This window comes from Cannabis sativa, chromosome 2 (genome assembly GCF_029168945.1).
Source record: "Cannabis sativa cultivar Pink pepper isolate KNU-18-1 chromosome 2, ASM2916894v1, whole genome shotgun sequence".
NCBI lineage: Eukaryota > Viridiplantae > Streptophyta > Magnoliopsida > Rosales > Cannabaceae > Cannabis > Cannabis sativa.
In genome coordinates, this window is record NC_083602.1 from 7219283 (window position 1) to 7233644 (window position 14362).

The 14362-nt window shown below is 32.6% G+C and overlaps 1 non-coding gene across 1 annotated transcript; it reads right to left on the reverse strand.

The window, feature by feature from the left end:
• Positions 1–1801: 1801 nt before the first annotated feature.
• Positions 1802–1908, reverse strand: LOC133035245 (small nucleolar RNA R71). Its single transcript, XR_009686522.1, has one exon. It is a non-coding gene; the product is annotated as a small nucleolar RNA R71 (small nucleolar RNA).
• Positions 1909–14362: the final 12454 nt, after the last annotated feature.

Below are 14362 nucleotides of genomic sequence, written 5' to 3' on the forward strand. Positions count from 1 at the left end.
TAAGTTCAGTCATGCTTTTCTTATGTAAGTTAGGCTATTAATTATTAGAGTGTTTATTATATTATATGATTTTTACTGCATTCTGCCAATGGTATTTTGTCGATTTAAATTATATAATATGATAGTATTTTTAGAAGTAGTTTTAATTTAATTAGAGAACATATTTTTCTAGTGAGCTTAATCATACATATTTTCCAACTATAATTAATGGTGTAGAATTATAGTTGAGGTTAAAGAATCAATTTTATTAGGAAAATATAATTGCATGTACAAAGCTTGTGTCTTCCATAATCATTTTCTGATCACTTCTCATTTTAATTACTTGTTTAATTTTTAAAAATCATTTCTCAATATTCTCATCACATTCAAGGTTCATATTTTATTCTTGTAAAATTACTAATTGTCCTTTTGAGTGTATTTTTCCTCCCTGTGGATACGACATATAGCCCGTTTACTACCGCGACCGCAGTGTAACTAATTGGGCGACATCAATTTTTGGCGCCGTTGCCGGGGAGGTTTCTGCGCTACAAGAGGTTAGTATAGTAGTTTTATTTTTTTTAATTTTTTTTTGTCTCTCTTTATTTGTTTACATCAAAAAAAAAAAAAAAAACTTTTTAGTTAATATAGTATAATTTAATTTTTTTTAAGTTATATATAGATTCAAAAAAAAAAAAAATCATTATATATTATTATTTTATTTATTTTTTTCTTCTTTCCCCTTTTAGTAAAAAAAAAAAAGAAGCAAGTAGTTTAATTTTTTTTTTTTTAGTTTATTTGTTAGTTGTATTTATTATTTTGCTACTATATTAGGGTGTTAGTTTTCTTTTTTTTTTGGTACATTATTTTATTTTGTATACATTTTTTTTCTAGGATTAGCCATTTTTTTTTTTATATTTATTTATTTTAGGTTAGTTGTAGACTTTTACCCTTTAGGCTAAAAAAAAAAAAAAAAAAAAAAAAAAAAAAAAAAAAAAAGTTGTGCATAAAATATTTTCATAAACTTTTTAGTGTAAACCCAATTGTGTAATGGTAAAAGTGGTACAAACTGAGATCATTCTGTCTAAGAAAGATTGGCTTTAAAGGTTTGTGATAGAGTACCCTCTACACTTTCTAGCAACCCCGGGGAGTTCTAGTAAAAGTGTGGGACGAAGCGGTACCTTGGCAACCTTCCCAATCGGCCTGGGAATATCTTGTGTGAATACCCTTGCATTATTACATAGTTGTAATTTACATTATTTAACAAGTGAAAATACACACACACACAAAAAAAAAAAAAAAAGTGAATGTCACGAAATAGAGACAGATTAGGGAGATTTGTAAAACAACAAATTGAAATTTTAGAAAACTCTCCTAAATCGTCTTCTTCCACTCGTTCTCATTCACCACCATCACCCATACTTCCTGCACTTCCAATGATGGCTCAACAACAGGAAATCCAACCAAGAACGCTACAGGATTATCTACATCCTACGCGTACGGCCACACCTTCATGCATAATGTATCCCATGAATATGCCCAACTTCGATTTCAAACCTGGCATGATTCAACTTTTACCAACCTTTCATGGTATGGAAAATGAGAGTCCATATGTGCATATTCAGGCCTTCGAAGAGGTGGTGGCCACATTCAACAACCAAGCTGACATCATTAACTTGGTGAGATTGAAGTTCTTTCCTTTCTCACTCAAGGATAAAGCCAAAAGCTGGTTGTATTCCTTAAGGCCAAGGTCTATTGGGACATGGGATGAGATGACAAAAGTATTTTTCTCTAAATTTTTTCCACCCCATAAGACCGAAAGAAATTTCTTAAGAGGCAAATCTCTACCTTCACCCAAAAGGACCATGAAACGTTTCATCAGGTCTGGGAGAGGTTTAAAGATTTGATGGGCCAGTGCCCACATCATGGATACGAAAGTTGGCGTCTTGTCAGCTATTTCTATGACGGTCTCACAGCCGACAAAAGACAATTCGTACAAATGATGTGCAATGGCGACTTCCTACAGAAAGATCCCGAAGAAGCTTTGGAATATCTTGAAGAAATTTCTGAAAAATCATACACATGGAGTGCGCCAAGTCCTACAGACAAGCCACGAACAGCCGGAGTCTACCAATTGAAGGAGGAGGACAGTGTGAAAGCTCAACTTGAAGCTTTGAAAAAACAATTTGAGGCTTTCAAAACTCAAGAAGGTAAAGCACTCCAGATGGCTGCAAAAGTGGAAAAGCAAGAACCATGCTTCATTTGTGGAGGGACTGATCATCAACCACAAGAGTGCCCTAGTCTTAGTATGTTAAGGGGAGGAGATGAGGAACAGTGTAATGCCTTAGGGGATTACAAGAAGCCTTATAATGCCTACTCCAACACATACAATCCTGGTTGGCGTAACCATCCCAATTTCAGTTGGAAGGATACAAGTCAAAATCAAGCATCTGGGAGCCAATGGAGGCCTGATCAACAAAAGAATTCTCTTGAGAGTTCCATGAAAATTCTCGCAGAATCCCAACTAGAGTTCAGGACTTATTTCACTCAGGTGATAGAGGAATTGAAGGACATAAAGATTCAAATAACAAAGTTAAATGATTCTTCAGTCATTCAAGAGCGTGGTAAGCTTCCCGCTCAGCCTCTAATCACTCCCAAAGGGCAACATATGGCACAAACCTCCGCTCCTTCAGAGTCTAATCTCAAAGGGGTTAATGCTATTACTACCCGAAGTGGTCAAAGTACGGTATCACCATTACCCAAGACCACTAGTGTACCAATGCCCGCTCCAGATGCTGATGTGCCACAGAACCTTCCAGTAAAGGTGCCCTTTCCTCAGGCTTTGAAATCCACTGGAAAGGTACTGGAAAGTCATAGTGAGATCCTTGACTTTTTGACACAAGTTAAGGTTAACCTGCCATTACTTCATGTAATCAAGCAAGTACCGGCTTATGCCAAAGTTATCAAGGATCTATGCACTATCAAAAGGAAGCACCATGTCAAGAAAACTGCATTCTTGGCAGAACAAGCTAGTGCGGTGATCGACTGCAAGACACCGCTTAAATACAAAGATCCTGGTTGTCCCACCATTTCATGTCAAATAGGGGAACAGGAATTTGGCCAAGCCCTCCTGGACTTAGGTGCAAGTGTAAATCTCATGCCTTATTCCATATACTTGCAACTAGGCCTAGGAGAACTTAAGCCCACATCTGTGGTGCTACAATTGGCCGATCGATCAGTTAAGAAACCTCGGGGAATAGTTGAAGATGTCTTGATTCAAATTGATAAATTCTATTACCCTGTGGATTTTCTCATCTTGGACACTCAATCTGAAGTCAACTTAGAGTCCAAAATTCCCATCATTCTCGGACGACCATTCCTCGCAACAGCAAATGCACTCATCAATTGTAGGAATGGTCTCATGAAAATCTCTTTTGGGAACATGACTCTAGAGGTGAATGTTTTCAACATTGGTAAACAACCACCTGATAACGATGAGTGTTTCCAATCATTTCTGATCGATACACTTATTTCAGAAGAGGTAGAAGCACAATACACTTCCACTCATCTCAATGACCTCTTCGAAATTTCTGAGATTTCTGAGTCGGGTAATACTGAAATCAACTCTGAAGTCATCAATCAATTACCGACCAAAAGAACCATGTTTTGGAATCCAATCTTCGAGGGACTTCCTCAAGATAGGGAAACACCAAAACCATCCACTGTACAAGCTCCTCAACCAAACTTGGCTCAACTTCCTAAGGAACTTAAGCATGTCTTCTTGGGAGCAAACAACACCTTCCCTGTCATCATATCCTCCACCCTTAATGCAACTCAAGAGCAACAACTTATCAATGTGCTCACAGAGCAAAGAGGAGCAATTGGTTGGACGTTAGCTGACATTAAAGGGATTAGTCCCTTGATTTGCTCCCATCACATTAAATTGGAAGACGGGGCCATACCACGACGTGATCCTCAAAGGAGATTAAACCCACCAATGAAGGAAGTGGTAAAGACAGAAATCTTGAAGCTTCTGGATTACGGGATACTTTATCCTGTTGCCGACAGTAAGTGGGTTAGCCCAACTCAGGTTGTTCCCAAGAAATCGGGAGTAACAGTGGTACCAAATGATAAGGGAGAACTCATCCCTACCAAGGTCACAACAGGTTGGCGCATGTGCATTGATTATAGAAAATTAAATGCCGCCACCTGTAAAGACCATTTCCCACTTCCATTCATCGATCAAATCTTGGAACGTGTGGCAGGTCATCCTTTCTATAGCTTTCTCGATGGTTATTCGGGGTACTACCAAATCGAAATTGCTTTAGAAGATCAGGAAAAGACCACATTCACTTGTCCTTTTGGTACCTATGCCTTTCGGCGTATGCCATTTGGCCTGTGTAATGCCCCAGCCACCTTCCAGCGCTGCATGATGAGTATCTTTAGTGATATGATCGAGAATTGTATGGAAGTATATATGGATGATTTGACAGTCTTTGGTGATTCATTTGAATCAAGCCTTCTCAATTTGGAAGCTGTGCTTAAACGATGCAAAGAGAAAGGCTTGGTACTCAACTGGGAGAAGTGTCATTTCATGGTGCCATCTGGCATAGTCTTGGGGCATATTGTTTCACAACAAGGAATTGAGGTTGATCAATCCAAGATTGAACTCATATCAAAGCTGCCCGCCCCCAAGACTGTTAAGGATGTTCGATCCTTTCTTGGGCATGCTGGATTCTATAGGAGGTTCATCCAGAATTTTTCGACGATAGCTCGACCTTTGTCGAACCTATTGGCAAAAGACGTGGTGTTTAACTGGACACCGGAGTGTGAGGAATCCTTCCAAACACTTGTCACCAAACTCACTTCTGCCCCTATCATTCAACCACCTGATTGGAACTTGCCATTCGAGATCATGTGTGATGCTAGCAATTACGCTATAGGGGCCGTCCTTGGTCAACGAAGGGAAGGGAAGCCCTTCGTCGTATACTATGCAAGTAGAACTCTTAATAGTGCTCAAATGAACTATTCTACTACTGAGAAAGAGTTGCTTGCCGTAGTATTCGCGCTTGACAAGTTTCGTTCCTACCTGATCGGTTCCCCTATCACGGTCTTCACCGACCACTCTGCTCTTAAGTACCTCCTTTCCAAAAAGGATGCTAAGGCACGCTTAATTAGGTGGATCCTTCTGTTACAGGAATTTGACTTGACCATCAAGGATAAGAAAGGAGTTGAAAATGTGGTAGCGGACCACCTATCTCGTTTAGAGTTTTCTGATTCCGTTGATGGCCCTGCTATCCGAGATGACTTCCCTGATGAACATCTCTACACCATCACTAAGTTACCATGGTACGCTCATATTGTTAATTACTTAGTGATTGGTGAGCTTCCTGCTTCCTGGAATGCACAGGATAAACGTAAATTTTTGGTCGAGGTCCGTAACTTTTACTGGGATGATCCATATCTTTTCAAGTACTGCCCCGACCAAATTATGAGACGTTGCATTCCAGATGATGAAATTTTTAGTGTCTTGAACTTTTGCCACAACGAAGCATGTGGTGGTCATTTTTCTATGAAAAAGACTGCTGCAAAAATCTTACAGTGTGGTCTATACTGGCCCACTTTGTTCAAAGACACTAACAATTTCTGTCGATCTTGTGAAAGGTGCCAGAAACTAGGTGCGCTATCCCGACGACACATGATGCCATTGAACCCAATGCTCGTAATAGAAATATTCGACTGTTGGGGAATTGATTTTATGGGACCGTTCCCACCTTCTTCTGGCTACCTTTACATTCTCCTCGCCATAGACTATGTCTCCAAGTGGGTTGAAGCCGTGCCATGTCGAAATGCAGATAACACAACTGTTGTGAAATTCTTAAAAGAAAATGTGTTATCTCGTTTTGGCACACCACGAGCTATCATCAGTGATCAAGGCACCCATTTCTGCAACCACTCTTTTGAGCATTTGATGCAAAAGTATGGTGTACTTCACAAGGTTGCATTACCTTATCACCCACAGACAAATGGCCAAGCTGAGTTAGCTAATCGTGAAATTAAGCAAATTTTAGAAAAGACGGTTAACCCTGACCGCAAAGATTGGTCCTCCCGACTTCTCGATGCTCTCTGGGCCTACCGCACTGCTTACAAAACTCAGCTAGGCATGTCTCCTTACAGACTAGTCTATGGCAAGGCCTGCCATCTCCCTGTTGAACTGGAACATAAGGCATATTGGGCTGTAAAAAACCTAAATTCTGATCTCAACGCGGCAGGCCTTAATCGTAAGCTTCAGTTGTCAGAAATTGAGGAGTTGCGCAATGATGCTTATGACAACTCAAGGATCTACAAGGCTAAATTAAAAGCGGCTCATGACAAGCAGATCCTGAGAAAAGAATTTGAGCCAAATCAGCGAGTGCATCTTTATGACACTCGCTTGCATCTCCACCCCCGGGAAGCCGAGATCCCGTGACTGGGCCGTATATTGTAAAAACTGTCTTCCCCCACGGTGTTGTTGAGGTCGAAGACCCAACCGATGGGAGAAAATTCAAAGTGAATGGCCAGAGACTGAAACACTACATAGAGAGGGTGCCCCAGCCTATCGAGGATATCCTCGTGGCTCCGGTTTACCAGCCCTGAGTAGTGTTTCCTTGATCTTGTAGACAGGTTTGTTCTCTTTTTCCTTTTATCTTTGTCATCTTATTTTGTTATTTGTTATCATTTTTTGTTTTTCAGTTTTGATGTTTTTAGAGGATCAATATCGCTGCTATCCATGGTTGCTTGCTCTCCAGGTGTTCTCTTTCCCTATTCTTTTAATTTTTATATCTTTAGACATTGAGGACACTGTATTATTTTAGTTGGGGGTGGTGAGCATATTCAAGCATGTTTCTTAATTTTTGTCATATTAATATTTTCATGGTCAAATTTTTCAAAAATTACTCATTTATTCTTGTAAAATGTTATTTTCAAGCCAATTTTTACTATCTTTGTTACTTAGAATTTTTCTAGAGTTACAAATTGCACATGCCAAACTTTGTGGTAAGAAGATTGTTAGCACATATTTGCTTAGAAAAGCTACCAAGTTTAAGTGTTTATATTTTTGTGAGTGGCGAGATTTGAGAAAATAACTTTTGAATTTTTATTGATTCTTAGAAATGATTATAATTATTTTGGACATGGTACTAGGGTTTGATTGGATGTTGCTTTAAGGGATAATTTTTATAGACAAATCTTATTAAGGAGCCTTTTGTAATTATTTTCTTTAGGAAAAAAAAAAAAAACAAGAGCAACATTTCCATCATTATATCCAACATGTTGCCTCTTGTTCAAAAAAAAAAAACAACAAAAAAAAAATTGCAAGAGCAACATTTCTATCAATTTGTCTAACATGTTGCCTGTTGTTTGAAAAAAAAAAAAAAAAAGAAAAAGAAAAAAAGAAAAAAAAAAGTTTGTAGTATTTCATTTTTTTTTTATTTGTTTTGGCTCCTAGAATAAATGTAAAAGATTGTCTATTTTTGTCCCGAAAAGCTGGTTTGTGGTACTCTTATGGTGGTTTGTCCAAATAATTCATAATCTATCTTCGTTTCAATATTTATTCAAATGTTTGTCCTAAATTAATCTATCCTTTTCGAGTGCTCACTTTTCAATTTTCAACTCCATGAGTGAAATCCTTAGCCATGAATAAATATTTTCAATACCTGTGAGGCAAATGGAGTTGAGACTTTTACTTGGTATATTTTTCGGAAGCATCTATGTGTTATGGTTTGTGGTAAGAAGGTTCAGGTTTGGTGCACACACTCACAATTCTAGATTTATTTAAGGTAATTTTGTATAGTTCTTATTGGCTTGCTACTAATATTTTGCTTGAATATTTGTGCTATTTTTAAACCTTTTGACCTAAAAATATCATATTGACATTCTTTTTGTTCGCTTGAATTGCTAGAGACTAGCAATAAGCTAGTTGGGGGTTGTGATTAAGGCTCAAATTTATATATTTTAAGCCTTTAATTACACATATAAAATTAATATAAATTGAATATTTCAAAGATTTAATGGTAAATTTATTTTTATTGGAAATATTTAATTTACTTTAATTTTATGTTATTTTTCAAAAGTTTTACGAAGAGAATGAGTTGTATGGAAGAAGCCTAGTTCAAGATCAAATCCAATTCGTTGGCTTATCTCTCCAACATATCTATGATGTATAATAGATATTATATAAGTGTAATAATCATTAATACTTGTTTGAAGAAGGGAGTTCACGTCATTTTCTATTTCAAAGCCCAAGTCTTCAAGCCCATCAATCTCAGCCATTCATTGTAATTGAAACGTGACAGCCCAAGTACACCACAAGGTCAACCAATTTTTCTTACACTCAACACTACTCTGACATGTTCTCCTTGCATCATGTATCAGCGTTTGAAAGCTTCATCAAATTATAGTATTTATCGTGGCCTATAATTTCTATTAGTGGAGCCACTATCTCCACTTTTCTTGTACACGAGATATACTGATCTTGGAGCAAAGGTTCTCTATAAATAGAAGCCACATACAATAAAAAAAGGCATGAGATTTTACCTAGAGTTATTATACCAAAATTTTATCTTTTTCTTTCTTTCTTCTTTATTTTACTTTATTAATTTTGGTGTAAAGACAATGCCTTTTCTAGGCTAATTTCTTTGGCAAGACTCAAGTGTAAGTTCATGCAATTTTTATTCTTCTAATATATTGATTCTCTTTGTTCTTCATTTTCACATTTGTTATATTAAATTTCTCTTCTTCTTAATTGCACTTTAAATTTAATAGTACCTTTTATATAAGTTCAGTCATGCTTTTCTTATGTAAGTTAGGCTATTAATTATTAGAGTGTTTATTATATTATATGATTTTTACTGCATTCTGCCAATGGTATTTTGTCGATTTAAATTATATAATATGATAGTATTTTTAGAAGTAGTTTTAATTTAATTAGAGAACATATTTTTCTAGTGAGCTTAATCATACATATTTTCCAACTATAATTAATGGTGTAGAATTATAGTTGAGGTTAAAGAATCAATTTTATTAGGAAAATATAATTGCATGTACAAAGCTTGTGTCTTCCATAATCATTTTCTGATCACTTCTCATTTTAATTACTTGTTTAATTTTTAAAAATCATTTCTCAATATTCTCATCACATTCAAGGTTCATATTTTATTCTTGTAAAATTACTAATTGTCCTTTTGAGTGTATTTTTCCTCCCTGTGGATACGACATATAGCCCGTTTACTACCGCGACCGCAGTGTAACTAATTGGGCGACATCAGTGTATTTTAGGTTTAAGGGAAAAATTTCTCCTTAATGTAAGGATAGAAAATCAAATTTCCCCTAAAATTTTAGTTTTTGTGGTTAAGTGTTACAAAATCTAAAGTTCAGATGGTTTAGCCGCCAATATCTCTTAAATTAATAATACTTATTAAGTGCATTTGTTTTTTTTTTTATTCTTAACACGCATGGCCTCTTAACACATCTTACTGGGTAAGATGTCAACTAAATCTAATTTTTTTAAGACACATACATATATAGTTTTCATTAGGCTTTTTCAAGAATATATATATATAAAAAAAGCAATTATATTATTAAAAGACTAATTAGGAATTTTGTCCCCTGAACTTTTACATGTACTAAATCATGCCCCTGAACTTTTAAGGTCGTTAAAAATGTCCCCTGAACTATTGAGATTGTTGGATTTAAGGACTTTTTTTCAATTTTAGTAAAAAAAGTCTAACATGGACGAAAGTTTAAGGGCCATAATTTAGTACATGTCAAAGTTCGAGGGGCATAATTTGGTAGATATCAAAGTCTGAGGAGCATGATTTAGTGCATAAACAATCACTGAAATAGTAAAATTGAATGAAATTAGACAAAAGTCCTTAAATTCAACAATCTCAATAGTTCAAGAAGCATTTTTAACAACCTTAAAAGTTTAAGGGGCATGGATTTGGTACATGTTAAAGTTCAGGAGGTAAAAATCCTAATTAGTCTTATTAAAATACAGTGAATTAGTCATTTCAACAATTGTACAGCCTCAAACAAAAAATTACAAACATATCTCCTCTTTTAAAGCTTCAGCCACACAAAAACAGAAAAATCACCAACGAAAGCAACCATCGTTCAACCCATCAAGACAACTGAAAAGAAGCCCAAGCAAGAGAAATACCAACATTAATTCTGACAATTTTATCAAAGAAAAAGACAAGAATCAATCGAAACAAATGTTGATTCGTATTGATGAAAGAAACAAACAACCTCACGCACACAACATTTGATCGACCAACTCAGCAACCCAATACAACCGAAAGGAAACCCAGCAAGAACGAGAACCACTATTAATTCGGGGTGACTTCACATGAGAAGACGACCGTAATCAATCAAAACAAGGACTGTTTCGAATTCATAAAAAAAGTGTAAGAAAATTACTACGAAACTAAAATTCAACCAGAAATCCGATTTAATTCGCATACATCTAATACCCTGGCTTCAATTTTCAGATCCATAAAATGCACGTCTCAAAAAAGTTGAACTGGAGTTCACAAACAATCCAACTCAAGTATAATTTTAAAAAAATTGCATCAATACTATAGTTAATTATTTATCTCGGTGTATGTTCGTTGTTTTCTAAATTTCTAATGATGAATTTATTCATGTTAAATCACGAATACACGTAGACAGAGTTACGTAAGTAGAAACACTTATCTGATTTTTAATATTTCATAACAGTTACATAAATATTTTTCTAATAATTGTTTATCCACATATTACTATTAAGTTACAAGTAATTATCGATAAGTGACAAAAAATATTGACGAATAGTTTCTTACAGATACACATTCACATTAAACATTTTTTGTTGCAATTAAGTTGCACGTTAGTTGAATAATGATTTTGCTACTACAATATCTTAGTATTATAAAAACAGGGCCCGAAATTATCGAATACGTGACCTAAACAGATAAAACATGATTGTTGTAATATTCGTTTGTTTTAAATATGTAGAATTATTAGTTATTTTATAATTTCATGTTAGTTGGCTCGCAATAGATATAACAGTTGCATTATAATTTCATTACAGTTGCCTTGAAGTTGATTTCTTCTTTTCCTTCTGGCCGTCGGAATTGAATTTTTTTTTTTCAAGCAAAGACACTTTCGACTTTTTCTTCACTGGACGACGACCACCTTTAGCCACGGGGGACTAAAATCGGAGTCATCATCGTTGATGACTGGGTGTTTCCTTTAGCCTTGTTAACAACTGATTTATGACCTATTTTTGATTTTTTTTTTGGCATTGGAAATAGAGAAGCAGAAGATAATATATATATATATATATATATATATATATATATATAAACTGATAAAGGAGGCAGTTAGAAGAAGAAGATGGCGAAAGTTATGGCTAGGAGGTAGTTTTCGTGGATTTTGAATGTAGGTTTCAAAAGAGTAATGGATGGAAGGTGATTTTTATTTTATTACCTTAATTTTTCTTATTGTTTTTTTTTAATTATTATTAAATATTATTATCAATTACTACATAGAAATTTAGTTACATATTCTAAAATTTAATTACATTTAGAAAATATGTTAGGATTTTTTTTTTATTATTTTTACACTTTAAAGCAGTCTTTTTTTTTGTAATTTTATAGAAATCCACATAGAAATCCAAATGACAACTAACGGAGCAACTTAAATTACAACCAAAATCTACATAGCAACCCACATAAAAACTACCGGAACAACCCAAACTGTAAATTTTTAAAAAAAAAAGTTAAAAATACTATACGGAGTAATTACTTTAACATGACTTTTATTTTTATTTTTATTCTTTGAACTTTTTTATTTATAAAAATACATTTTCAGTAAAAACAGTAAACTGGTTTTTGGTTGTTTTATAGTTTATTTAAAGTTATCATGATTTTGTTTTTCTAGTTGTTCTTGGTTTTTTTTTATAGTTGTCGTTAGGTTGATTTTTTGTTATTTTTTATTCTATTTCTTACTTTATGCTGAAAAAATGTATTTTTGTAATTTTAAAACTTAAAAAAAGTATTTTTGTAAATAAAAACTTTAAATCGTAAAATTATAAATAAAACATAAAAAAAAGTATTTTTAAAAATTTCTCAAAATATAGAAAAGAAAAAAAAGTAAAGAAAATAAAATCCTAGAATAATAAGGTACTACCTCATATTAGGGTTGTTCATCCGATCCAATCCGCACTTTTTTCGTCAAACAACATTCAATCCGCACTAAGTGCGAATTTCATTTTTTTGGATCCAATCCAATCCGCACAATAGCTCAAATCTAATCCACAAAAGTGCGGATTGGATCGGTTACTTTGGATTGGTTACTTTTTAATATTAAATTATTTAATATTTATGAAAAAATATTTTTTTTCACATAACTAGCAACAAAATAAAACAAATTATAGTTATTTTATGTCTCTAACAACACATTAAATAAATAAAATAACAAATAACAAATTCAAAGGAAGAAAAAAAATTGTATATATAAAAAAAATATTTAATTTTATTTGAAATTGTATGTTGAAAAAAAAATATATAAGAATAGAATATACATTTTATCTATTAAGTTTTGCAATATAATTGTATTGTATGTATTAGACTTTTAAATTACTATTTTCTTTACATTAAAATGTTATTTGTATATATATTTTTTTGATTTTGTTATAAATATGTGTGGATTGGATTGAATCGGTTACTTTTACATGTTAATCAACATCCAATCCGTACAAGTACGGATTTTGAATTTTCTAATCCAATCCAATTCGCACAAGTACGGATATCCGCACTTTGCGGATTGGATTGGATTGGATCGTGCGGATTGGATTGGATCGACTATTTTATGAACACCCCTACCTCATATTTTTTAAGCTTGTAAATATATCTATAGATATAAATATATGGAAGAGGTTTCAATGGTTATATTTTTATTGTAACTATCATAGTTACAATTTTTTAAGCCATTAGATTACTATTAAATGGTTGTGATTAATTTAGAAATTAAATAAAAATAAATAATAAATAACTTGTAACCTAAAAGTAACATAATAATTTATTTCCTTATAAAATTTTAATTAAGATTAATTATACTTTAAAAATAAATTAATTATAATTATTAATTAATTTTTTGTAATGTATTACTATATAAAGATATTTTAGCAATTTATTTTTTTTGCACTTAAATTATTTAAAATTTTATAGCAAAATTTTTTATAATTTAAAATTATACACATATAATTTCATAATTTAAATTTTATTATACTCGTAATCTTAATTTTAAATTAGGGGAATTACCCCATATGCAATTTTTTTAACTTTTTTTTTTTTTCAAATTTACGATTTGGATTTCTAAAGTAGTTGCAGCGCTAGTTGCACTAGAGGTTTCGATACTATTTTTTGTTGCGATTTAGGTTGCAGCGCTAGTTGCAATAGGGATTTCTATGTAAAATTCCGTAAAAATGCAAAAAAAAAAAAAAAAAAAAAAAAAAAAAAAAAAGCTTATTTTGAAATGTAAAAATGAAAAAATCCCTTTAAATTATTACACTTAATTATTTATTTTTTTATTTAAATATTTAAAAAAGTAAAAAAGTGAAATAAGTTGAAGGATTTTTTAGAAAAAAAAAAGGCTACACTTGTTATCGATTGACTAGCTTAAGGCCTCATACTTAATTCATCTAATTGTAACAAAATAATTAAATATTATTTAAAAATAATTAATTATTTAAAAATTTATTATAAGAAGAGAATTTTAATTTGTGTAAAAAGAAGTCTAATTTTTGTAAGAAAATAAATTTTATTATAAATATTATAATTATATGGATTAATTGTTAAAATAATTAGAGTAATGATTTAAATATAAATAAAAAAATTATTTATAAATAGTAATTGCTAAAAGAGGTCTTGTTAAATATTTAATTAATTATTTTAAGAATATAGTTAATTATAATTAATTAATTCTAAAAAAAGAATATTTACCTATTAGTAACCTGCTATTACAAGTCAAAGAAAAATGTAACCATGATGGTTACAATAAAAATGTAACCATTGAATAGTCACCCATAAATATATATCTAAATCAGGTATAATTAATTGACTAATTAGGATTTTTTTTCCCGAACTTTGACATGTACCAAATCATGTCCCCTGAACTTTTTTGGCCGTTAAAATTTTCCTTGAACTATTTAAATTGTTAGATTTAAATTGAGTTTTAAAGGTTAAATGCAAGTAAATGAAAGTATTAGAGGTTTTGGCACAATTAACCCCATATTAAAATATAGCCATTAAAACATCCTCCAGTTTAAATAAACGAACCCAAATATATAAATAATATATTTTAG